This window comes from Archocentrus centrarchus, chromosome 3 (genome assembly GCF_007364275.1).
Source record: "Archocentrus centrarchus isolate MPI-CPG fArcCen1 chromosome 3, fArcCen1, whole genome shotgun sequence".
Lineage (NCBI taxonomy): Eukaryota > Metazoa > Chordata > Actinopteri > Cichliformes > Cichlidae > Archocentrus > Archocentrus centrarchus.
Genome location: NC_044348.1, coordinates 12,314,389 through 12,340,405, shown reverse-complemented (window position 1 = coordinate 12,340,405; position 26,017 = coordinate 12,314,389).

Here is a 26,017-nt window from a genome sequence, read left to right as displayed (position 1 = left end):
CACTTTCTCAACAATTACTGCAGTAGGAACTCTAAATTCTGTTGCTGCGCCGTGGTTAACATGTCAAGGGAGCTATATGTTACATCTGAGACGTCTGGTCAAGTAAATCCATACTCATATCTGGAAGGTCAAATGTCATAAAAGTTGGCTGTTTTCACACAGAAGAAAAATATTATAGTGATATATATATATCAAAATAGATCTCTCAGTTTTAACTGAAACCTGAGCGTTCACTGTAAAATCACACGTGATATGCTGCATGTCTCCAGCACTATTTACATTGTTTACTTTTGATGACCTTTTATTGATAACTTAAATGTAAACTGATTTTAGCAATTCATTCCGAGGAAGCATAATTTGATTTCCATTATTTTTATGGCATGCAGAAGCTCACAGTAGTAACTGAGTGGAATACACTTAATGATGAAGTCATTTGCGTGTATTTTAAGAACTTGTAGCAGTATTAAAAAGCAAATAACCAAATGAAAAACAAAACTGAAAAATCAACAAAAAGCACAGCCCCGTGCTGGAGTAATAACTCAGATCTTCGGTTATGTACTGTAATCATACCTGTTCTTCCTTTTCACTTGTTCTTAACAACATGGAGGCAGAGCCAAGGTTTTAGTGTCGATGCTCTAACCCATCTGACATGAACCCAGCCTCCCATAATATCTGCAACTTGAATGAATGAACCAGAGTGAGAAACACAAGAGGTGTTATCACACTGCAGAGACCATACATTTAATGAATGACGCATTTGTTTAGACTGCATTCAAGTTCAAAGAGATTTTAAGAGACAGGCCATCAGAACTCTGTTCAGCAGATGGCACTGACTGATCGTTCGCATCCTAATTGTTTTTACAGTAATTACCCAAAACAGTGTGATTCAATGTCAAGTTAAAAACAAAAATCTAACATTTTTCCAGGTGGGAAATTGGAGTCAATCAGCTTTGAGATGTGTGGGAAATGAATAGAAAATACTTATAAGAATTTGAAGTTCTGCTAGTCGTTAATAGGCTGTCACACACTCCGACTTCTCCGAACAGTAATTCGACAAACCTTTCATTAGTCTCTGCTGTTTGCGCTCTGAGCGCTATAAAAATACTTTGACGTGCGAGGTCTAAACGAGCACCGTTAAAGCTCAAGGAAGCAAGTCAGTTATAGTCATTAGCAGATGATGTTTTTTCTGGCCACAAATGCCAGGAAAAAAAAAATCTGGGTTGTTAACATAGTAACATTTCGAAGGTTTGTGTTTTGCTCTTTGTTTTCACTTTTTGTTTAATTTCATCCTCTGAAATCTAAACTGCTTGGTTAGGTTTAGCAAATAATGAATTACATTTTTTTTTAAATAACACCTACTGGCACGCACTGCTTTAAAAAGTAAGGACAAAAGGTCCTGAACTAATATGTGTTAAAATGGGACTGACATCATCTCTCTATTGTGGTGCGTCATACAGTAACACCAAAGACAAAGCATCTCAGAGACATGAGACATGTTAGTATGACGCCTCCAAGACTCACAACATGTTATGATCCTGGGTCAGTTACCCTGTGTTTTTGCACTTTCTAGTTTTGTCATTTAAATATTCTATTTGATTCCAGGCCTGTTTGATGTTTATACTGACTTTGTGTATTCTTCGTATTTAGTTTTGTTTATAGTACTTCAGTTAATTCCTCCCTCCATGTTCCATCCTCTTGTCTCCTGTTTTAAGCTTATTCATGTATCTGTGTTTTTCCTTGTTTAGTTAATGTCCTGTTTTATTTTGACATTTTGTGTTCCTCGTGCTTTGCTTTTAGTTTTGCTTTGGCTTTGTCTCATCTGCTGTGATTTAATTCATCTATGTCTCGTTCTCCCAGCTATCTCCACTTCCTCTTATTATCTTTCCTTGCGTATATATTGTCGCTGTCTCCCCTTGATGTTTGTCAGGAGTCTGATCTCCTCGTCCTGGTATTTAACCCCAGCAGTTTTCTCCAGTTTTTTAGTTTCTCTAAGTTTATAGCTCTTAGTTTCCTCTTTTATATTTTGTGTTCCGTGTGTGGAACCTGTCATCAGTCAATAAAAGAACTCGCTTTCAGTTTATCTCTGCGCATCTGCATTTGGGTCCTCTACACAAACGCTTGGTCTGCACATCCCACAGACCATTACACAACAAGCACTGATATCATAAACACATTAACTCTATCCCCACTAGTGACAAAATATTTCAGCAAACAGTGTTTCCACATCATGTGATCCATCCATCCATCCATTTTCTTCTACTTATCCTGGGCCAGGTTGTGGGGGCAGCAGCTTAAACATAGAAACCCAGATCTAACTCTCCCCAGCCACCTCCTCCATTTTATCTGGGGGAAGACAGCGGCATTCCCAGACCAGCCGAGAGATATAATCTCTGTAACGGGTCCTGGGTCTACCTTAGGGCCTCCTCCCAGTAGGACACAGCTGGAAAACCTCACCCAAGAGGCACCCACCTCAACAGGCTCCTTTCGATGTTAATAGTTGCTCTACTCTGAGCCACTCTTGAATGACCGCACTCTTCACCCTACCTTTAAGGCAGAGGAAATCCACCCTTTGGAGCAAGCTTGTTTCTGCCGCTTCTATTCACGATATTCTTCTTTCAGTCACTACCTCAAGCTTGTGACCATAAGTGCTGGTGGGGACATAGACTGACCGGCAAATCAACAGTTTTACTTTTTACTCAGCTCTCTCTTCTGAATGCAGCTGCAGCCTCAATCCGCCTGTCACTCCTGCTCCCCTTTCCCATCACTAAAGAACAAGCCCCCGAGATGATTCTTTTTTTTTTTTCTGCTCATTCTTGATATCTACATGTACAGCATTGTGCAAAAGTCTTGAGTCACCCTTTCCCACCCAATTTCTTTATATTTTACAAGGAAAAGGGTAAATAGGTGCATTGACATATTGAAACATTTGCAAGCATACTTGGAAATACAGTATATAAGACAAAAATGGAGTTTGTACAATTTAAACAAGCTTGATAGTCAATATTTTGTATGAACACTTTATTCTTCAACAAAGCCAATCTGTGATTTAAAGTGTTTCACTGTATGTTCTCTATCCAGGTATGTTTTTGCTGTATTTGCAGTGTGTGGTCATTTTCACACTGAAGAATGAAGCTGCTGCAGTCACATGCCAGATGGTATTGCATGGTGGATCAACATCGGACAATGACAAAATATTTACAATGATTTGAACTAAAGATTCATCACTCCAAAAGACCTGTTCCCACTAATTTTCAGTCCAGTTCCTGTGTAATATGGCATACCTCAATCTTTCTACCTGCTTCCCTTTTCTCCCCTTCCCTTCCTTGGCTTCCTGACAGCCACCCTTCCACTGAGACCATTTCTGATGAGGCTTCAGTGACTAGTAGATAGATCACCTGAAGGATCTCTCAGGTCCTGTATAAGGTCTTTTTCTGGATTTTTTTTCCAATGTCTTAAGGATGTGACTTTCAGATCCTGTTCATCTGCTGTAGATAGCTTTTAGGCCTGTCACTTCTTTTGTCCTCCACTCAAATTTTTAAGGACACATTGCACATCATGTCAAGATATGCCACATTTTCAGCTCATAGCACTTCGGGAATCACTTTGTTGGTGCAAATGTACTATTTTATGCTTGTCAAACTGTTATCTTTGGTATAGATTCAACTAGGGAAATGTGGAAAAAAATTATTTTTTTTTTTTGCAACAGACTACGAGTAACAAAATGTCTAAAGATACAATTTTTTTTTTTTTTTTGCTAAGCTGTCTCTATACATCCCTTGAGTTAGGTGCCTTTTGTATATTTGAATAAGTCATAGGTACAAAATGGTAGGTACAAGGACTGGAAAAAATGAAAAAAAAGTGAAAAATGAGTCAATGTCCAAAGAAAACTCTGAAAGACCTTCAGAAAGCCTGGACAATTATAATTCAAGACCACTTTAAAAATACAAGGAAGCCTGGCTTCTTGGAAGCAAAATATAGAAAAAGGAGGGTTGACTCAAGACTTTTATCCAGTATTGTGTATATATACTGAATGGGAATGGAAAGTCTTGACTGATTAGTGCTTGATGAGTCACTGGTAGGTTCAAAATTATACTCTGCCAGGGAACATGTTAAGATAGTTTTATAATAAATCAATGCTTCTGAAAAGTCTTCCAAACTGTGCTTGAGTGCAAATGTCGTGTTCTTTTATTTCTATTGCATGCTACTTTTGACCACTTTAGGTTTCTTTACTAATTATTGTTTTACATACACAGCATTAAAAATACACAAAAAATCCATTGTTGGTTCTAACAATGTCTAAGTTAAAATTAGCTTCAACTTAACAGCTACAACAACAAAAGCACTGATTTGAAGCACTCAAATCCATACATCTATCCATTTCCTTCCGCTTATCTGGGGCTGGGTCGTGGGGGCAACAGCTTAAGCAAAGAAGTCCAGACCTCCCTCTAACCATCCACCTCATCCGAGGGACCCCAAGGCATTCCCAAGCCAGCCGAAAGCTATAATTTCTCCAGCTTGTCCTAGGTCTGCCCCGGGGCCTCTTCCTGGAACACATCACCCAAGAGGCACCCAGGAGGTATCCTAGTCAGATGCCCGAAACACCTCAGCTGGCTGCTTTTGATGTGGAGGAGCAGCAGCTCTACTTTGAGCCCCTCCCAAATGGCTGCACTCTTTACCCTATCTCTAAGGGAGGGCCAGCCACCCTTTAGAGGAAGCTCATTTCTGCTGTTTGTATTTGCGATCTTGTTCTTTAGGTCACTACCCAAAGCTCATGATCATAGGTGAGGGTAGGGACGTAGATCGACTGGTAAATTGACAGCTTTGCTTTCACACTCAGCTCCTTCTACCGTCACTCGTGAACAAGACCCCAAAATACTTAAACTCCTCCACCTGGGGCAGTAACTCATCACTGAGCCGGAGTGGGCACTCCACCCTTTTCCGGTTGAGGACCATAGCCTCAGACATTAGAGGTTCTAATTCTCATTCTTCACACTTGGCTGCAAACTGTTCCACTGCAAACTGGAGGCCACCACATGATGAAGCCAACAGGACCGCATCATCCGCAAAGAGTAGAGATGAGATGCCAGCACCCTGGCATAGACCTTACTGGGGAGGCTGAGGAGTGTGATCCCTCGATAGTTGGAGCACATTCTCTGGTCTCTCTTCTTAAAAATGGGAACCACCACCCCGGCCTGCCAATCCAGCGGCAGACCTACAACATCCAGAGCTTGTTGTAGCAGTCGACTCAGGAATTACAAACCAATATTTTAAGATACAGATAAAGGAAAACATATCTCAGTTTTGGTATTATGACTTAAAAGAAGGATCAGAAATATTTACCCTGATGAAAATCCTTCTTCAATCCTAATAAAATAGAAAACAGGATAAATAAATGGAAAAAAAAAAGGGCCACAAAACAAAGTGGACCAACATTAAATGTCTGTCAGCTTATCCGGCATTTATTTGTTGTATATCTAAATAATATGCTCTTCACTTTGACAAATTGAATATTTACGTTATACAATCACTGGACACCAAACACATTCCTCCTCCACTCTCTGTGTTACTTTCCCTCTCTGCCACACATCCATGGCATTTTCAAAACACAGCTGTCCACAGGAACATTTTACTGCACTATAGATTATTCCTTATATATTTATTTAGAATTACCAATACGCTTGATGAATGGCTTTGAGAAACTGCACAGACGTGCGCACTGGCACATTACAGATGAGATTTAGATATCTGTTAGTAAAACAAACATATTTTTAAAGTGTACACAAACTGTTAGTAAATGTATTGTGTTTTGTTTTGTCTCATTAAAAGCACAAGCGTCAGCCAAATGAAGCTTTAAAGCTTGCCATTTACATAAAGGGTCATACAAAACCCATTAATGCTCATACTATGCTATATGTAGCGTTGCAGTGTGGCAGTCATTTAAAATCCATTACTCCGTTAACATTCTTTAACACATTTTAACAGTTCCATGAATAAATCTCCTGAAAACTAATTGGAAGTCACACTCCATGTCCCTTGTAGAAACCCCTTTGGCTAAATGACAAGGAAAGGTGTGTCAGTGGTGGAGCACTTCAGCAGGCCAGTGTGTCTGTGCTGGCAATGATGCATACACTCCATTATAATAGATTCACACTTTGTATTTTTGGTGTAAAGATACTTGGCACTGTTTTTATGCAGTAGATCAGAAAACGAGTCCATGTGTTTGAATGTCAGCCGTGTAACATTATGTGCTGCATGTCATTGGCAGAGGGTTTAAAAATGAGAATATATCAGTGTCGGTGTAACGGCAGGAAGATAAGGCAATCATTTTTTTTCTATAGATGCGTCCTCATGATTTTTATCATATTTATTAAATAATGATGGTAAAGGTTTTGCTAATGTAATTAATTTCTGTTCAACCAGCTACATGATTCAGCATTTGGTAAAGCACCTTCCTTGAACTTACTGCAGTGTAAGATTATTTTCTGCTTCAATGGGGTCCATCAGCTAAGTCAGTATTTTCTATTAGCATCACAAGTTTTGATTGATTTCGTGAGTTAATGTGAAAATGAAGCTTCATTACTTTCGCTTGTGTACTTTTTTATTTATTTATCATGGCAATCAGGTTTTATCACACTTCCTTAGAAACCTAGAGAAAAAAAATGTATTTGAGTATTTGAATTTCATAATGTTGTGTATTACACACTCTTTCAAAGCTGAGCTTTAATAGCACTATAGCATGTTGGCATTTCTCAAATCTGGGGCAGGTAAAGTATTTAAACATCATAATCATCTAGATCTGTGACAAACATGAAGTCGACAATCAGTGAACACAATCACTTCTCTTTGTCTCTCTACTGTACATACAGTCGTGTGAAAAGTTTTCACAACTCTATATAGTCCTGTGAAAAATTAAATACACCTCATGATTCAGTAGGTTGTGAAACCAACTTTAGAAACTTGAAATAACTTTTTTTGTATGACTTAATCAGTCTGTCATCATTGTGGGGGAATTTTGGCCCTTTCTTCTTTACAACATTGCTTCACTTCATTGCGGTTTGTGGGCATTTGTTTATACACAGCTCTCTTAAGGTCTTGCCACAGCATTTCAATCAGGTTGAAGTCTGGACTTTGGCCCATTGCAACACCCCACTTCTTTTTTTTTTTTTTTCTTCTGCCATTCAGTTGTATATTTGCTGGTGTCCTCTGGAACATTGTCCCAGTTTTGGCCAAGCCTCAGCTGTCAGGAAGATGGCCTCACATTTGACTCTAGAATACTTTTTCTATACAGAGGAGCTCATGGCTGACTCAGTGACTGCAATATGCCCAGATGCTGTGGCTGCAAAACAAGCCCAGATCATCACCCTGCCATGAGGCACTTGTGCTGATATGCTTTGTTTTCAAGTGTTTTTTTTTTTTTTGCCAAATGTGGAGCTGTGCGTTATGGCCAAACACCTCCATTTTGGACTCCACAGGCCAAGGATCCAGAAGTCTTGCAGTCTCTTTAAATGAAATTTTGCCAAGCCATATTTGTTCAGTCTTTTTCTAAATCTACTGTCATGAACTTTAAAGCCTGAGCTGAAGATGTTTTTTCAAGTTTTTTTCAATTTCTCTGAGTTTTGTCAAACCTTGCTGGGATGTCCACTCCAGAACTGCACAGAGTGCTTAGCAAACTTTCTTTTACACATTACTCTATATCTTAATCATTACCATCAAAACTTATTTTTCTAATCAAGAAGCATATCCACTGTGATCAGGATGCCGTGTGCTGGCATTTATCTTTGTCTTGGTGTGTCATAGAACTCATTTAAAACATGCTTACCTGCTCATAACGGCAGGAAAAGATTTTGATAAATTGCCCATCCATCACAGCGCTGTTAGAGTGACCTGCTGGTGGAAGTGAATGTAGTTTTATAATAATAGCCTTAGTTCATTTGACCGAAAAGCTGTTTGGGAAAGACTGAAAGAAATCTTCAGGCAACTGAATATAACATGAAATCAGCTGCAGCCAGTCATACAATATTCTGGCATTGTGTCACAAATGCAAGAAACAGAACACCAGAATTGATCTCCCGTTCAGGTTAAGGTGTTGGTTTAATGTCAGTAAATCTTAGATACAGAAGAGCATGTGGCTGAAATGGTGTTTGCGGGTGCCTAGGAATATTCCAAGGGGAAACCTCTGGAGTTAAAAATGAAGCCAATGTGGAAGTAACAGAAACGGCAGTTCCTTTAGGTGTCGTTTGAGGTTGGCTTCAAAAGGGAGCCAATCCACACAGGCTCCCATATTAAAATGCCCAGCTGTACAGCATTAAACAGCATATTAACAGCCAGATTTAAAAAAAAAAAAAAAGTGGTTTGAGGCTAGATGGATAGTTTCCTTCCTTCATAACACCTCTAAGTGGGATGAAGCTTTGGTGGCACTTTATAATACGGCCATGAATAAGGGTGTAATTCCCCCAGATTTAAAATGAAATTTCAATGTATTTTTTTTAAATTAGGATGTAATTTAAAACACTAAAATATACTAAAATAAGGGAGTAAAAGTTCAGGTTCTTAGACTTGAAAGAAGAAAAATTATATTGCAAATAATTTCAAATAGTAATTTGAAGTATTTTACATGAAAGATGAAATTATTGAGTAACTTATGTGTAAAGCAAACTACAAATTTCTCCATCTTACATTGTAAATATGCTATGCTTTTGGGGGCATGGTCTATATGCTGGAGTGGTTTAACCTCACCATCTTCCATTGCATTATTAAAGCATCATATCATAAAGTAGTACTAACAAAACAAAGGGTTGGAAAGGTAAGTTGCCTTATTATAGAATTACTAAAAGTCATTCATACTATCTCCTAAGCTGGAAAGAGGTTGTTGGTGTTGTTGGTTCGTTTTGTTTAATGCTTATAAAGTATAATTGTAAGCCTCCTGCATGGGATGGTATCCTCAATATTTTGTTGCACAACGTTTTGAGGCAATCACTGCAAGGAATTTCTGTAACTCTTCTGTAACTTCTGCACCTGTCAACAGATTTTCTGGCCCACTGCCAGTGAGCAAACTGCTCCAGCTGTCTCAGGTTTGAATTGTGCCTTCTCCAGACTGTATTCTTTCAGTTCCTTCCATTAGGATTTAGATCACAGAGGACCACTTCAGAATAGTCCAATGTTTTGTTCTTAGACATTCCTGGGTGTTCCTAGCTGTGTGTTTTGGATCATTACCCTGTTGGAGGCCCCCTGACCTTCATTTGAGACAAAACTTTCTGACACTGGGGAACACATTTCAATCCAGAGTGCACAGTAAAAAAGTTGAAGTTATCTACCCCCCATTTCTTCCATGGCTAAAGCAGAAATGTAGATTGTTTTTTTTTTTAATTTTAAGTAACTTCTCTGTACATACACTTTCTTTTTTTTTTAGAGTTTCTCTTGATGGGCTTGAGATTTCATTATACCTTACACAGATTCAGGACACCCTGTAGCAGTTGCAGCAAAGCAGCCCCATAACATAACTGAGTCTCACAGCAGGTACAGTGTTCTTTTCCTTGCATGCTTCCTTTTTGCAGCTGTGAACATTCGTAGAGCTGACTTGCCAAAAAGCTCAGATTTTGTCTCATCTGCCCAAAGGACATTCTCCCAGAAGCGTTGAGGCTTGTCAATATGCATATTGGCAAATTCCAGTCTCTCTGTTTTTGTGGTACAGATCATCCAAGAAATTGGAAATTCAGGTATTTTATTAGTCCATTACTTTGCACTAATTAGCTGATATGTGTATCTGACAGTGGCCAAAACACTAATCTTGAGTCCTAACTAATGTGTGACATCACTGTGGCATCTTTTATTCTGTCTATGGAATATGGAATATATATATATCAATGGAATATGCTATTCCATAGATTTACTATGATGGCATTTGAACAAATCCTAATGAAGAAAACCTTCTACTATTTTGTATCAAGTCATAAATACAGCTCACAAAGAAAAAATGGGAAAATAATTAGATCTTCACATTTATAAATCTTTTATTTATTAATCAAATAACTCATACTTATCAGTAACTTAAGTAACTTTTTAAAGGACTATCCCAAAATAAGGTCACAATTCCAGTGTTGTCTAAAACTAGTGCAAGCTAAAAGTTACCTTCACACACTGAAAACATGCATGCAAAATCCTGTTTATGTTACTTATTTTAATCAGTAATATATCCAGCAGGATATATCTAAGAGATCAACATCAAATATTAACATAACAATATTTAGATGCTGATTATCTTCTGCTGCTGAGACCCATAAAAATGTGACATTTCTTTTTTAGAACAAAGTGTTGCGAGTGAATTTTATCTGTGCCCAAGTGATAATGTTTCCGCCCAACTCGACACACACAAATGATTGCACCTTTTCTAATCCACTCCTGTTTATCACCTTGACCTCCATTTGCACGTTTATGTACAAAACAGATAGTGTAGCAGGAGAAGCAAAAGTCTAAACATGCTTTATTTTTATACTTGATTTATTTTCAAGTATTTTTAAGTGTAGTCTACACGCTGTGCAACATTATACCGTTGATTCGCTCCATTTATGAAGGGAAGAGGAGTCACATCTGTCAAAGCAGAGCTTCTTCATTAGTAGGTAGAGAAGCAGATAAAAGGTTTTCATTTAAATGTAAATCAGAAGTGTAACAAATTCATTAGTTATTTGTAAATTACATTTATGCCACATATTTGCCAGTCAGGGTCTCTTTACCACCTCTCTGCCAGACTAAAGCGATACCATCATCTAAAAGCTTCAACAAATTACAACTGGACGACTGTGGACAACGCTTTGACGACTGATTCATTAAAATTTCATGTTTTAATAAGCATCTTTCTGGATGGAGGAAAGCCTGTTATTAATCAGTTTTGGCCCAACTGCTTTGTTCTTTAAAATGTCAGTCTGTGTGATATCTATTAGTTCGCCTCACTGCACATCTCAATAACATTTTCTTTCAATCAGGTTCAGCGGCCTTCCTTTTGGACATCACCAATGTTAATGTGGACATTATCTTCTGCCTCTGACCTAAATAGATGCAACCTGTTTGGTTTTTTTACATCATTAATTATTCATTAATTTTCAATTTAAAAAAATGAATGAATTATTTAACCTGTGAAATGTCAGCGAACTAGCAAACAGTGGGCCCAATGTGATGCGTTTTAATGTCTACCTTTGATCAAGTTGTACGGCTGATATATCAGTTTATATTATTTTTTTTTCCACAAATGTCAAAATGCCAGATATATATTTACAGAAAGTCTTCACATTATTGAATTTTTGCACCGGGGAGCTGTGACAAGTTTATAACAACTGTATGATGTTCAATATATCTTGCTTCGAAAATCAAATTTAATATACCTCATTCCTAAATGTTTTAGCTGTTCCACTGATGTGGCTCCAGTGATGACACTGTCAGTCTGTTAGTGAGTTGCTCTGTTGGCTGATTACATTACTGTCTCCTTTTCCCTCACTTCCTTTGGCTGACTTACTGTATGACTTAAGACTCTTCCCTGGACTGCAGCATTTATTTTTTTCAGAGTAGTGCACTGGTGTATGACTTTAATATGCTAATGAAGTAATGAAATGTTTGGGAACAAGAACGATTTATCCCCCTTTGAGACTGCTGTGCTACTGTATACCAGTGAGCTGTTCTGTGAACTTGTAAAGAAAACATTTTTCCCAGGTGTTCTGGATAAATGTTCATCTGTCATAGCCGCAATGTGTGCAGCATATGATTGAATCGTTTCATTTAGTGCTTTCTACTTTTACACACAAAGCCATACGTGCTGACATGCACAGATGCACACACATCTAACTGGGTGCATTTATCCCAATAAATTCCCAGAGCAGACCCTTTTAGAAGATACCCCCCCCCCCCCCCCCCCCCCCCCCCCCCCCCCCCCAAAAAAAAAAAAAGTGGATGGAGTGTGTTTTTTTTTGTAGTGTTAATGGGGTTATTGATCATTCTGGCAACTGCAACATTTCTATAAACCAAATGAAGGCCTTGGTCAAAGTCGGCTTTGTCGGAGCAGAAATGCATTTAGATTACTTCATTCCACAGAAGCTCCTTAGAGACAGCTATCTCCTACATTCACATTGCCCCATAGGATATCTGATATTTGAATGTCTAAGATCAAATGTTTTGAAGAAAAGTCATTTATTGAAGGTGAAGTGCTGCTGTTTTCTTTAAAGATTGGCTTGGCACCCTCAGAGCTGTGCTGTACGGCATAGTGCTGTTAAAAAATATAAGACTTAATTCAACATTCAATGTCACAATGGTATAATTATTCACCAAGTAGTATTCACTAAGATGCAGTGGAATATGATAATAGCACAAAAAGAAAAAAAAAAAAAACATACCCTTAAGGACCATTAAGGTTTCATTTCATGTAGCTTGAATGTGCATATTCATTAGTGTAACAACATTTAATAATTGCAGGGATTTAAAACAGCCCATATTTTATGTAACATTGCATCTGTAATTGACTATTGCAGCATCTTGTGTATATTTTAACTTGCAGAAGTTGGTAGAAGAGCTGCTGGGAGGGAAATGGTTTAATCTTTAACTCATATTCATAACTCCTAAAAAAATAAAACATTAGGTACATGATGCAAACATATAGGGTTAAATTCAATTCAGCTTCAGTTTTGAATATAGTTTCTGTGCAAAATACCAGGACTGCCAAGGAATCACTTATTGAATCTCACATATTAGGTTTCTATTCATTATCACCATAAAGAAATATTGAAATACTCCTGGTCATGCTAGTGGGGTACAGTTTGGAGGAGTGTCATAAAATATGAAATCTTGTTTTTTTTATACCATGAAAACCAAAACTTCATTCAAATTCATCTGCAATGAAACTAAAGTGGTTTTAGTGATATCCAGCTTTAGATTTCAGCTGCTTTAGTGACTGTGCGGTTTCAACAAGGCTTTATCAGGAACACCTGTTCAGCTGCTTGTTAATCTAAATATTTAATCAGCCAATCACATGGCAGCAACTCAAAGCATTTAGGCATGTAGACATAGTTGAGACAATCTGCTAAAGTTCAAACCGAGCATCAGAATGTGGAAGGATGGTGATTTGAGTGCCAGACATGCTGTTCTGAGTATTTCAGAAACTGCTGTTCTGCTGGGATTTTCCTACACAGCCATGTCTAAGAGTTTACAGAGGATGGTCTGAAAAAGAGAAAATATTCAGTGAGTGGCAGTTCTCTGTGAGAAAATACCTTGTTGAGGTCAGAGGAGAGTGGCCAGGCTGCTTTGAGCTGACAGACGAGCAACAATATCTCAGATATTCACCTCCAACCAAAGTATGCAGAAGACCATCTCTGAATGCACAACAAGTCAAACCTTGAAGCAGATGGGCTTACAGCAGCAGAAGACCACACTGGGTGTGACTCATCAAGATCGGACAATGGAAGAATAGGAAAACGTTGCCAGGTCTGAGTTTCAATGTAAGATAAGATAGTGTTTATTTGTCACATGCACAGTTATACACAGTACAATGCACAGTGAAATGTATTTTGTACCTGCAACCTTATATACACACACATATAAATAAGAAGAATAAAAATAAAAAAAAGTAATTCACACTATACACTATACTCTATATACTATACACTATACACACTTTTTAAATTATAATATTTACACTGTGCAATAATGGTCCAGTTAGGGCTCAGAGTTGAGCAGACGGATGGCTTGTGGGTAAAAACTCTTCTTCAACCTTTCAGTCTTAGCCCTCAGGCAGCGGTAACGCCGGCCTGATGGGAGCAGGGAGAAGAGAGAGTGTCCAGGGTGGCTGGGCTGTTTTAGGATCTTCATGGCCCTCAGCCTGCACTGCTTGGTGTAAATGTCCTGCAGGTTGGGGAGGGTGGTTCTGATGGTCCGTTCAGCTGAACGAACCACCCTTTTTAGGGCCATGAAGTCCTGCTTGGTGCAGTTTCCCATCCAGGTGGTGATGCTCCCACGCATGATGCTCTCGATGGTGCAGGTGTAAAAGTTCCTGAGCACCTTGAGTGGGAGCTTGAAGTCTCTCAGCCGCCTGAGGAGGTAGAGACGCTGTCTGGCCTTCTTCACAGTGATGTTTATGTGATGAGTCCAGGACAGGTCCTGTGAGATGGTCACTTCCATCTCTGTCTACTGCAATATTTGGATGGTAGGGTCAGACTTTGGCATAACCAGCATGATAGTATCCTTCCTAGTATCACAGTTAAGTCTGGTGGGGTGGTGTAGTGTTGGGGATATTTTCTTGGCACACTTTGGGCCCGTTAGTACCAATGGAGCATCATTTAAATGCAGACTGAGCATGTCAGTTGCTGATCACGTCCATCCCTTTATGACTGAGATGTACCCATCTTCTTATGGCTTTTTCCAGCAGGATGACATCCTGTCACAAAGCTCATATCATAACTGTTTTCTTGAACATGACAGTGAGGTCAGTGTACTCAAAAGCCCTCCATATTCACCATATCTCAGTCCAACAGAACAGCTTTTGGGATGTGGTGGAACAGGAGATTCTCATCATTGATGTGCACGGTGCACCTGAGAAATCTGCAGCAACTGTGTGATGCTATCATGGACCAAAATCTCTCAGGAATGTTCCCAGCACCTTGTTGAATCTGTGCCATGAAGAATTGAGGCAGTCCAACCCAGTACTACCAAGGTGTACTTAATAAAGTGTCTTGTGAGTGTAAATAGTAGTAAATCTGGATCAGCGGTTTTGGTTTATTAGCTAAGAATTTCTCTTCAAACACATTTTTGACTAATGTTGAGCCCTAAACTACTGTCATGTCTTGTTCTGTATCAATATTACACAAATTATTTTTATGCTTTTGGGGAAGAAAAAAAAAAATACTAATAAGGCAAGGACTGGTGGTTGCGTAATGAGATGGGGATATTAACTGTAACTGTGCCATTTGAAAATGATTCATTGCCAATAGACGCTTCGTGTTTCCTTTGAAGATTTTCTTCTTTTTCACAACTAGTGCTCAATGACCTGTAGGCTGCCTTACTGTGTTTTCTTAGATATTCTTATAAGATTAAGAATCATTCAATAGTCTCCACTTAGCATGCTCTGGGTTAATTTTGCAAAGATATGACATTTTACAACACTGTGCATGCAACAGAGTGGCATAAAGTAGGACAGTAGAGAATGTAATCCCTGCTCATGATGCAATGTATGCAAATAATTTTTATTTAGTATTCTCAGTACATAAGAAGGACTGCCTGATGAAACCATATTTTCAGTGGTGGCAAATACCATGGATAGACTGCTAACTGCTGATATCTGAGTTACATTCAAGCAAGAGAACCAGGTCTGTTTGTTGAAATATACCGTGATATACCAAAATCCTCGAGATTAATCTATTCAGTAGCAGGCCAGATCAATCCATTTAGCAGTCAGCTAAAATGAGTAAACAGAAGTCAGTGTTGGTGGGGCATCCATTAAAACTGTCTGCCAGTCAGTCTCCAGTCACTTCAAAAGCTAAAGCCAATGCTCCTGTGTCCCTCAGCTGTTTGTGCTCTTGTTCACTGTTTGTCCATTAGCATCCACAGATATCGTGTTGACAAGAATCAATTTTTAAAACACTGTGTCAAATCTAACAGATGCTTTGAGAAAAAAAAACATCTTATAAACACACATTGTGCATCCCTCTGGCACTGTCTGTCATGCATATTTTAATTACCAGTAAATTAATTACAAGGCTAGGAGACAAGGCTATGAAAAATTTTTTGAATACTTAAAAGTAGGGAGCAACTTTGAAGATCATAGAATCAAAACCTCAGTAGTAAATTCAACAGTTCTATTTGTATCTTAAGCAGAATACCAAAATTGGGTGTGTTTAGAGGTGATAATTTAGATATTTGAAGCTGCAGAGGATGTTTTAATGTGTTAAACTGAGGTTAATTTTTATGTCGCAAAATAAAAAACACTGCCTTGTTTATCAGATGCTAACATGTCTAAAGTGCATGTCAGTTTAATATTCTGTAAACCATCCCAGATGATTAGTAAATATTGGATGCACAGTACAGGGCGCTTTGTGGACCCTTTTACATTCTCAGATCCTCCTTTATCATACAGCTTTAGAGGCTTATTGCAGATCTCAAGGCAAACAGAATTTCTGGTCAGGTTTTAAATAGTTTTCCTCTAAGATATTTGTTCTGAAAAACACTCACTGATGTCTTTTAAAACTAGAAATAACAGCTGAGCCCATAATGTCACTCTTTAGTTGATCTCCAATGAAATTCAATTTAATAGATTCAAAAGGTGAAGTACAGTGTGCCCACACCACTGTATTGATGCGTCTCTCTGCAGGGTGTGCTCTTTGTAGTCACTGGCTTAGAAAAAAAAAAAGCAACAGATTAGTCGGACTGTTCAAGTCTAGTGGTGAAATGCGTTTATTGCTTTGTTGTATAATGCTGATAGATAAATATGTGACATTTCTCTCAAGGTTTTGATTGTGAGCTACTTAATAATTCTTCCATTGCACTGGTGCATCAGTTATTAATACTGCTGCTTCACACGTGTCAATGTGATAACTCTATTGCACTGCTGTATCCTCAGCTATAATCATTACGAAAATGCTTAAATCTGTATATTTTCCTTAATAGGCCCTATCTTTTATTTATTTTTTGGTCATGTTTTTAGCATCAGCTAAGCTTAATCTTCTAGATATGTGTAGTTTTCTTTCTAATTAAAGGGAGTTTGGATCCTGGAAGAAACGGTCTCTGTCAGAGGGAAAGTTTCCATCAAGAAAGTTTGGGTCCTCTGAAGAAAGTTTGTAAAGAGAAAAAGATATATAACATACTGTACCACAATACCCCTTAGACTGTCAGTGTCTAACTTGCAACCCATACAATGCTTTGCAAATCCAGCAGGAAGCAGAGACCATGAATGAAATGTGATCCCTGGCTCTGAAGGTGTCATCTGGCCCTGCATGGTTCAGTGGCAGACACGCAGACTGCTCATGGCGTGAGGGTTGTACTCTAAAAGATGTCCGCCAGACACATTGGCAGCAGGAGAGACACAAATCGATTTCCTGCAAGAAAGCACAGAGCGCCTAAGTGGAGGACGGCCTCTTTAGCAAAGCTCTCATTAATTAATAGTGTCTCAGGAGGGGATTACATGATCTGATTCCTGCTTCTTCATCACAGCACAGCAGCTAATAATATGTGAGGGAGATTTTCTGCACAACACACCTCCGCTCTGCATTGTATGTGATCATTATAGTATGCAACACTAGAGCGTCCTCTTTACCTTATCATGAGTATCATATGATGAGTCCTCTGTCTGTATCTATCCGCACAGAGAGCTGGGAGATTGAATATTGCAGTGAGTCGGCTTTGTAGTCCACGTAATATCACCAGTTTCAAGAACTGATTAACACACCCACTGAAAGTTTCCAGCATCAATTAATACACCCACCATAAGGAATTTAATTAAAAAAAAAAAAACTGTTGTCACTAAAATGCACATTAACCGTGTAAAATTACTATCATACAAAAATGAGATGGTTGCAGTGCATTTAGACATCATCTACTTGATAAACATAGGCATCTATATTCTGTGCGAGAACAGGAAACACTCCTTCCTCAAGTTGAAATGTACTGATCAGTAAATCATAATTCCACCCAGGCGTCCACCCCATTATGAGGCCTATTGGGAAAAACAAAACAAAACAAGTTTTGCTCTTAAATTTTAGGTCCTAATGTTTTTTTGTTGTTTTTAGTCCATGTAGTGTATTTTTACCCTTACTAAGCACTTAAAGCTCTTTTTACACTACCAGACACATTCATCCATTTACACACACATTCATCCAATACTTCATTCTGCCTTTAAGTGCTTTTTACCTGCTGTATCACACACACACACAAACACCGTTGGATGCATTAGGTGCAGTTTGGGGTTCAGTATCTTGGCTCCTCCAGTCCACATGTGGACTGGAGGAGCCAAGATACTGAACCACTGACCTTCCGATTAGCAGACAAACCACCCTACTTCCTAAACCACAGACGGCCTGGCCTGTTAGCTATATACAATATATTTATCTATTTTTGTATTATAACTGGGTTATGTAATTATTAGAATACAGTACTCTGTAATATGAAAGGCTAAAAGAAGGAGAGAAAGACATCGTCGGGTATACAAACTGACAGAGAGGAGTCAGGACACTCATATTAAACGTAGTGCCATGAAAAACGTGGTGAAAAAGCTCTAGCTGATTCATTTTCCATTTAATATCAGATACTTTAAGGCTTTTAGTGAATCTGTATTGTGATGGCTACTTTAAAATTTCTGGGCACGACTGTAGAGCCTAATAAAGGGGTAACACTCTCTGAAAGCAGATATGAAGATCAGCTCTGTGAGCTTTCTTTCATAAAGTCAGGTTTTGTGGAACATGTTATGAGTGACAAAGATGACTTTAAGTCATTTAGGTTCTTTAATATGTCTCAACTTGCAAATATTAACTAGGCCAAAAGTATTTTGCCATTGAAGTCTATGGCAGCCCTTAGAACGACATGCTGAAAAATTAGGGCAGCTGGGCACAGGATATAATATAAACTTATGAAGGATGTACTGTACTACACCTAACTACGTTGTGTTGAATTAAACTAACTGTTGCACAATATAAGAGTTGACACTAGTGTTGTCATCCTGAATATTATGTTATTCTAATTTCCACATCTTTCATTTGACCATTTCACAGGCAGACTAATGAGCTGTAGCCAGCGCGCAGCACACATCAGCATTAATAAACCATGAGAAGGTCAATTACACGTCATTCTATGAATTGTTATGACCATTTGTAATCAGCCTTGTGTCAGATACACTAAAATCACCCTACCAAAAGAGACCTTACATCATTAGCAATGTCCATTTTCTTTCTTTCCCATCTCCTTTATTCTGCCAACAGCAATAACTTTTAACTTAAAAATGACAGAACCTGATTAGTAGATATGGTGCGCAATATGTTTCTTAAAGAGTTTGCCAATATGTTCAGGCAATATGATAATACAAAACACATGTCATGATAGTTTTAAAACCATAAATGCTCAACTTGGTTATCTTAGAGTCATTGGAGAAACTGTAAGAAATTACAGTTTGTATTCAGAGTATGGTCATTTACAGTACGTATAATGTGAACATAACGTTATAGCATATGCAATACATCACTTACCACTAATGAATTTATCAAGATGAAAGCTTATATGAATTTATCAGCATTATTACAGTATGAATTTATTAACATTGCTGTCAGGTGTAGCCTGTAACCCTGGATGTCACTGAAATTGCATTATGTCACTAAACTTTGCATCTCATTAAGAGTAATGGAATTGCCACAAGACTGCAGTACCTCTCCGTGCGCAGACTTCCCATTACTGTCTTCATAAAACAGTTCAATTGAGTTGCTCAGGCAACAAGATAAACTCAACGAGTACAACATACATGTAAAAAGTTACCAAATTGACTTTATTACTTTTCAATAAAAATCCTGTAAATGGTTCTGTTATTGCAACATTCAATATAAATAATATCACATAATAGTGACCAAACCATATGTTCTATTTGGACATGGGTCTGCTTTTGTGTCTTGGAAATTATTACATGTAGCGATGACATGTCACAGAACATGCACATAAAACAATAAAACTGATCATTTATAAAGTAGGAATAGCAGTGAAAAAAGCCTCATTTTTATCTCTCCACAGATCACTCATGAGAAACCAAAAGCAAAGCAGCAGAATTCCCTCTGATCGGGTGTCAGAAATTTATTTGTTAATATTGCCAACAAACATTTCTAAGCCTGACAGTTTAGTTTAATAGATATGATGCATTGCCTCATAAAATCTGCTTTATCACAACTCCTACTGGGTAATGAAATATGCATCTCAGATAATGTGTCCAAACAATAAAATAGGGGTGCTATGCACTTGTAATGGGATCCTCCCCTCCATGCCACATCATACCACACCACACCGTAACCCCTATAACCTCTTTGAAAAGCTTATCAGCCAGCAGAGGAGGATTTGATATTTCTCTGTCAGCTGCCCTCATAAACATCAGTCTAACTCTGCTTTAAGGTAAACGCTGCACAATTTCACTCCTTCTTAGATACTAGATGAAAAAGAGAGCGAGCGCAGACTTGAGTCACATTTGTATAGATGCTGAATAGCTTCTCTGGGGCAGGTAAGGACAGCCATTTAGCTGAGAAGGGCTTTCAAACAGAGGAGATACCCCAGAGAGCCCTTCATTACACCAGCGTGTTGTGCTACTTTGATAGAATATTTGGCAACTTGAGTACTTTTTGCTTTCACTTACAGTTCCATGCGCTGCCTGATCAGCTCCGCTTAATATCTGTTCATCACGTTCAGCACCATTGCCACTCAACAGCAAGAATAGCTCTCTGAATTTTAAGTAGCAATGACTTTGTTCTGCCCCATTTTTTTTATTATTTGTGGAGTTTACAAATGCTAACATCCACATTCTATAGAGAAAGAAACAAGCTGCAAGTAGGTTTGTAGGCCACAAATGCAACTCCAAATTATTCTATCTTTGCCCATCTATGGATGTGTAAATATGCAACTATATGCACACTCGTTTGAAACGGTCTATCAACAATTACATAATATATAATATGACAACATTTAGTTTAGTTTCTCTCCACTGGTGTGCAGGCACAATAAAAAAGGTTTGAGGGTTGCAGGTTTTAAAACTCTATGTCCCCTTTATGAATTACTCATGTCATTAGGACTGATATAAAATTACCAACAGAATGTAAATAATTGCCCATCTGTTGCATTTCTGAGGTATCCATTAAACTTAGCATGCAACTAGCCCACACCAGTTTGTACTCTTGCATCATAATACTTTGTGCCCCAAGTGGTGTAGTCATTGTAGGATCCAGTTTTTCCACAGCTTGACATTAGGTGAATGAGATGTAGCGCTGCCCAGAGAATATATTTTTCTTTTATATAGTCTGCAGTTCTGACCTCTTTTCAATCATACTGGATGACATGCAGTCAGTGAAAGACCAACAATTTATGGCTGAAGCTCTTTGTTTGCTGGAGTGGGGGAAGTGCAGATCAGCTAGGGTTTGTTTTTAGCCTAATATTTATTTGTCCTCAAACTCAACTGACTTTTCCCCTCCTTGGGCCAGTGTCATCAGGCGACAACAAGGTTTGTTCAGCAGGTGGGTTGTTGGATAATTACAAATGATGTGTGTAATGATGTCCATATATGCACTAGACTATATCCCTATTGTGAAACATCAATCCATTTATCCATCCTTCCATTCTTCCATTTTTTTAACTGCTTATCCAACTAGAGTCTCGGGAGGCTCGATCCTGTCCCTCCTGACGTTGGCAGAAAGGCAGTCGGCATTCCATCACAGGGTCAGCAGACAGACATCCATTCATGCTCACACTACTGTGAAAGAAAGGCGAACTTTTCTACACTAAGATGTTGAACCTTAAAGTTTGTATGTTCATGTTTTCTTTAGTGCTCTTTGGTTTCAGATTTCACATAGTGATTTACTAAGTGTGAAAATCTTTATCCCATGCTACCACACTTTCCCTGCCATGAGTATGAATAAAACCACAGCACTAGCTTAAGAGAGGTATCATTATGTCTCCTGCTGTAAGTCATCAAGCTTGCAGATTTTCAGTGTATTAACTTCAGGAAGCTGTTGGAGACATCCTCTGCCAAGCAGATCTAATATGACTGCTATAAGATCTGTGAAAATATTTTGATGAGCAACAACATGCAGATATTGTAATCAGCTCATTAAAATGTTTACTGTAGTGTTTTATGTGTAATTCAATAAAAAAAAAAGAAGAAAAGGTTGAAGGCTAAGTTCCAGTTTACTCACTTAAACACTCTCCGTGATTTAGTGCAGCAATTACTAATGTTTCAATATGTTGTGCATGGCTGTCAGGTAGCATATTACATTACAAATCAATCAAGTAACCGATCAATAAACTCATCTGTCATAAATATGTTGTTACAAAGGCAAGTGAATCATTTTTAAGTTTGCAGTGTGATATGCATATCCACCTTTACTCCACGAATCCATCATAATTGCAACATTTTCACTGGTAACTGACTCTGTAAAGCCTTTCATCCACTGGCTTAATGTCTCAAATGGATATGGGTAATTATCTAATTGCGCACAATGAAGTGTCTTATTTAGGAAATGTGTTGCTGAAAATGAATCACCATTGATTAGAGACCTTGTGATTTGAATCTGTCCCTTCTCCAGATTAGTGGCGATTGATCTGTGACAACAATTTCACGCTTGTGATCAAGCAATCGACCAGGTCATAACGTGTGGCCTCTGCCAGGCTTTTTCGTGACCTCCTCGTTCATCAAAGTGCCACCTGTAATGATGTTTAGCCTCTTGGTGGATGTTCAGAAGCAGAAATTTGCATGCATCTCTCCCTGCATTAGACAGGTGTTTCTTTCTTTGTTTACAATAGCTTTAAAAAGCTAGGAGGAAAAAAAAAACATATATTTTATTTACAGGAACTGTAGTCACTGATCAATGGGGGGAAAAAAGTGAAATGGGCCTAAAGGCCTGTGTTACTCTGTCTCTGTACACATCTTAAATAAAGCAAAACACTGTCTGCAAGACCTGAGCCCTGCACTAAGAAGTAAGTTCAACATACCCAATCATATCCTTTCATTATCCCGCTTCACTTATGCTACAGTAACATTGGCAGTCAGTCTAAGGGGTCACATAAAGGAGGTTAACAAGTTAGGCAGCATCTGACCAATCAGAGATGTGGAGTTTACTGTCAGAAGAGTGACTGATTCTACAGAGGAACATAAAATAATAATATCATAAAAATAAGAGGCTGCTGCAAACAAATCAGTGTGTCTGTAACAGAAAAAGCTGTACAGTAGCATAAAATTAAAAGCAGTGCATGAAAGTGTGCAATTCAGATCAGGTCAGTAAGACTGGAACCTACTACTACTATATTAATGTATGAAGCCAGAAAATAAACATGGGAAAAAAATACTGTGTGAGTAGCCAGACCTCTCAGTTCCACACCTCTATCATTAAGACACGGGAGAATCTGATGGATGGGTTACAGTTGTTATTCCATTGAATTAAGGGTTGGGTGGACTTAAGACAATTTTAGTTTTTATTCTTTCAGCTGCAGCCTTGGTGCTGTTAAACAGCCTGAAACTAAAGAATAAAATAAGAATAGAATTCAAATGTTTAGCCCATGTGCAAATTATTGTATACAGTCCACAAGTATAAATAGGTCTCCTGTTTCAGGATCATGCATTAATGCTTATAGAACAATAGAACAGTTAGCAGAATACAGTCTTGTCTTTGTTTTACCGCCTTTACTCCAGATCAGCCCCAGTAGAAGTAGTTTTTCCATCTTTAACAGATTCATCTAACACACACACACACACACACACGCACGCATGCACGCGCTCGCACACATACACACACACACCTGACTTAACAATATGAAAGACCTTTAAAAAGGAGTAAAAGACCTTCTTACTCTCCTTGCAGTCCAAGGGAATTTCCAGGAATGGTGACACTATTTTTCAGAGATTTAATTGTTCAGTAGGTGGTGATTTCATACTTGTTGATTGCTAATCTAGAACATAATCCGAGGGCTGTACTGCAAAATAAGTTCAACATACCCTGCGAATCTTTCTCTTATATGGATTCACTTATCCAAACACTGCTAACTGGGATAAACGGTCATATGAAGCAACTCACTAAGTTAACGCAGGGTTTCCCCTGCACATGCACCTGAAAGGGGTGGTGTTGGTAGCACCAGTCATAAACATTAGCAGAGTGACTGATTTTACCACGGAAGATAAAAGACCTCCTATATTAATGTAGTCTAGCCCATTTAAAACCTGGAAGGAAAGTCTGCAAAAATTCCAACTGTGTAAGTTGACAAATTTATCAGTATCACACCTCCATCATCAAAACACAGGAGAATCTGATGGATTCTAATTGAGTATTTCATGCAATTAATGTTTAAAAGACAGTTTTAGTTTTTATTCTTTCAGCTGCGGCCTTGGTGGTGCTTAACGAGCAGAGAGCAATGAAAGAAAAAAGAGGAAAAGAAACCGTCTTCCATATAAAAACAGATAATTGCCTGAAAGATACATACAGCTCAATTTCTGTGTAAAGCAAAGCTCTGCGCTGTTTAAAATACACATGAACGTGCATCACCAGAGAAAATTCAACTTGATGGATTCAGTTTCACATTCATCCATTCATTTTCATTAGCAGCAAAGAAACTAATTTCCTGCTTTCCTGCACTGTTTTATCAACCGCTAATGAATGCACTCTGACTCTGATGGTGGTGGAGACACATGATATTGTTTAAAGTTCATATGTGTGCTGTATCCACCTGCCACTCTGTTTCACAGGTCTAGTGTTGTGGAAAGCTGTTTTTATTCTGCATGTAGAATCTCACTCAATACCCTCCCTACCACAGTCACCTAAAAATCCTCATGTGTCCTGCACTGTAGAGAATGCAATAAGCTGCTCCTGTGTTTCAGCAGGTACTATTTCCAACTTACAAATTAAACATTTGCGTTCTCTAACAAACGACCTACCTTTATTTTGTTGTGTTTATATTGGCTGAAAATTCTTTGCAAATGCTCACCAGTATTTTTTCAAGGAAGGCTTTTTCTTTGTTGGAGCTAGACTAAAGCAGACCAGTAGTCTATCAGCCCAGTCTGTGTCTAGGAATGAACTTATGTATTTACTCACTAAGGGTGACACAACAGATGTCATGACAGAGATCACAGGGAGGAATAAACACTGCAGTCTGATTACTAATAAGGTATAGCTGGGGGAACAAGACACAGGTGCAGACAGTCAGAAGGAGACAAGGCAAGGAGCAAAACTCAAAACAAGACAGTAAAGAAACCATAACCATAAAATAGGAAACAGCCCAAAGAGCATGTAACTAAACATGGATACGCTAACATGACAGAGACAAGGGAACACCAGAGGGCAAAAAGCAGGACAAGACAGAGGAAAGAACAGCTAGTTCTGTCTGAGGGAGCAAAACACAGGAAATTAACTCATAACAGAAACTGATGCTTAATAAAGACCAAGAATACAAACTGGCATCCAAAACTATACGCAAACTAGATAGGAATCCGAACTCACATACCACGATAAAATTAAAGTGCAACATACTGGAATAACAATGAATACACGAACCAAAACACAAGATTACAAAAACTTATTACTGGAAAATTCATTAAGTAAAAAACAGAGCTCAAAGTCTCTGTAATAACACAAGAAATCAAACTTGCTAATGGAATAATGACGAGATTAAAATCAGGAGTCCAAAACTTCAAAAAAATGTCTAGACCTCAAATGTTCCAACAATGAATACTCGAGATTACATAGAAGATAATGAAATCAACACAGAAATCAAAACCTAAACCTAACAGTAATCAAAAATGTAAAGCACACGAACAACAGGGAGAAAGAACTCAACACAAATACTCCACAGCATCTCAAAGCCCAGAGACCAAAACCAGGGACCATGAGATAACCAATCTCAAATACTCTATTTCATAATTGTGTTTTGATGAATAGTATTGATGTTACTGATGTTAAGAAAGCTGTGTGTGTGTGTGTATGTATGTGTATATATATATATATATATATATATATATATATATATATATATATATATATATATATATATATATATATATATATATATATATATATATATATATAGCCAAATATATTTGCTTGACTGCCTTCATGCACACATGGACTTAAGTGACATCCCATTCTTAATCCATAGGGTTTAATATAATGTTGCCCCACCCTTTGCAGCTAGAACAGTTTCAACTCTTCTTGGAAGGCTTTCCACAACGTTGAAGAGTGTGTTTATGGGAATTTATGACCATTCTCCCAAAAGTGCATTAGTGTGGTCAGACAAGGATTTTGGGCAAGAAGGCCTGGCTCACAGTCTCCACTTG